The sequence below is a fragment of the Crocodylus porosus genome, unplaced genomic scaffold, assembly GCF_001723895.1.
Source record: "Crocodylus porosus isolate Cpor-Errol unplaced genomic scaffold, CroPor_comp1, whole genome shotgun sequence".
Classification (NCBI taxonomy): domain Eukaryota; kingdom Metazoa; phylum Chordata; order Crocodylia; family Crocodylidae; genus Crocodylus; species Crocodylus porosus.
The window spans coordinates 262,502,474-262,504,232 of NW_017728886.1; positions in this window are offsets into that span (position 1 = coordinate 262,502,474).

The window sequence follows — 1,759 nt, forward strand, 5'->3', positions numbered from 1 at the left end:
TCTGGTGCTGGCTCTGATTTGCCATGCTGCTGGTTCACATCTGTCAGACCCCTATCAGCATCAGGCTGGTCAAGACATTTGGTCAGAGCATCACAGCTGTATCACAAGAGATGCAGTCTCCATTTCCTAGATGAGACTTGCATGCCAAGCACTGATTGGGGTCCAGATGAAGGTGATAATGTCAGCTGGCTCCATCTCAGTCTAGTGAGGTCACCCCTTCCCATGGGGGCAATGAAGGATCCAACAGGATCATGGTGGATCCTAGGATCCCGAGAGATGGAGGTGCCATTTTCATGAAGGAGCACTCCCCTGCCACTGACCAGCTGAGGGCTGCCTTTTGAGCAGCCCTGCCTCTCATCGCTGATTGGTGAAGAGGTGTGTGAGCCAATCATCAGTGGACGGAGGAGAGGGCAGCTGCCATCTTGGCTGCTCTCCCTTTCACCGTCCCCTTATCCACCCTCCTGGTGGGCTGCAAAACCAGGCTGGCCTGGCTTCTGGCTCCCACTGGACAGTCAGAATTTTATTTTTACTAAGGTTTTTATTTCCTGCCCCCCAAGTTTTCATGCAAAATTGCAGAAACTGCTATTTTTCATAGTGTTTTTGGTGGTTTCCACAAAAATTGCAAAATTGTGATTTGAGTAGGTCCCTAGGCATAACCTAAAAACATTAGGAGAATTATACATTGTAGCAAGAAGCTACTGGCTTGTTGTATATCGCTACATACCTTTGGGAAATGCATGACACAGCAAAGATATAAGTAGAGCCATCAACTTCCTGATAATGACGGTGGTCAAGCACTGGAAGAGGCTATCTGGAGAAGTTGTGGGATCTCCATCCTTGAAAACTATCAACAGGTTAGTTATACAGACACTTAGTTGGGATAGTCTAGTCAGGCATGACCCTGCCTCGAGTAGGGAGCTGGACTAGATGACCTTGCAAGGTCCCTTCCAGCCCTACCTTCCTCTGATCCTATGACAAGATTAAAAAAAAAAAATACTTTTAAGCTTGATCTTTATTTTTAATTATTTTCCCTCAGATCTTGAATATTGTAACATCTCTTGTCTACTGATTATTAAAAAAGCCATAGTCCTAATTGAGGCCCAGATTCTACTTGTGTGGAGTTGAATCTTACTTTGCTGGTGGTCCTAAGAACTTGAACTGACTGTAGCTTCATGACGGGAAACAAAGTGGTGAGGGTTTTCATAGTTTCGTAGTTTCTAGGGTCGGAAGAAACCTGAGCAGATCATCAAGTCCGACCCCCTGCCATGGCAGGAAAGATTACTGGGGTCAAACGACCACAGCAAGGTGTACATCTAGCCTCCTCTTAAAGACCCCCAGGGTAGGGGCCAGCACCACTTCTCTTGGAAGCTGGTTCCAGATCCTAGCTGCCCTGACAGTGAAGTAGCACCTCCTGATGTCTAGCCTAAATCTACCCTCTGCAGCTTGTGACCATTATTCCTGGTCACTCCTAGTCATGCTTGGGGGAACAGGGACTCCCCCAATGCCTGCTGGTCCCCTCTGACTAGTTTGTAACAGGCCACTAGGATCCCCCCCTCAGCCTTCTCTTGTAGAGGCTGAACAGGTTCGGGTCCCGTAGCCTCTCCTCATAGGGCCTGCCCTGCTGCCCCCTGATCATGTGAGTGGCCTCCTCTGGACCCTCTCCATGCTGTCCACAACCCTCCTGAAGTGCGGCGCCCAGAACTGGACGCAGTACTCCAGCTGTGGCCTGACCAGTGCCGCATAGAGGGAGAGGATCACC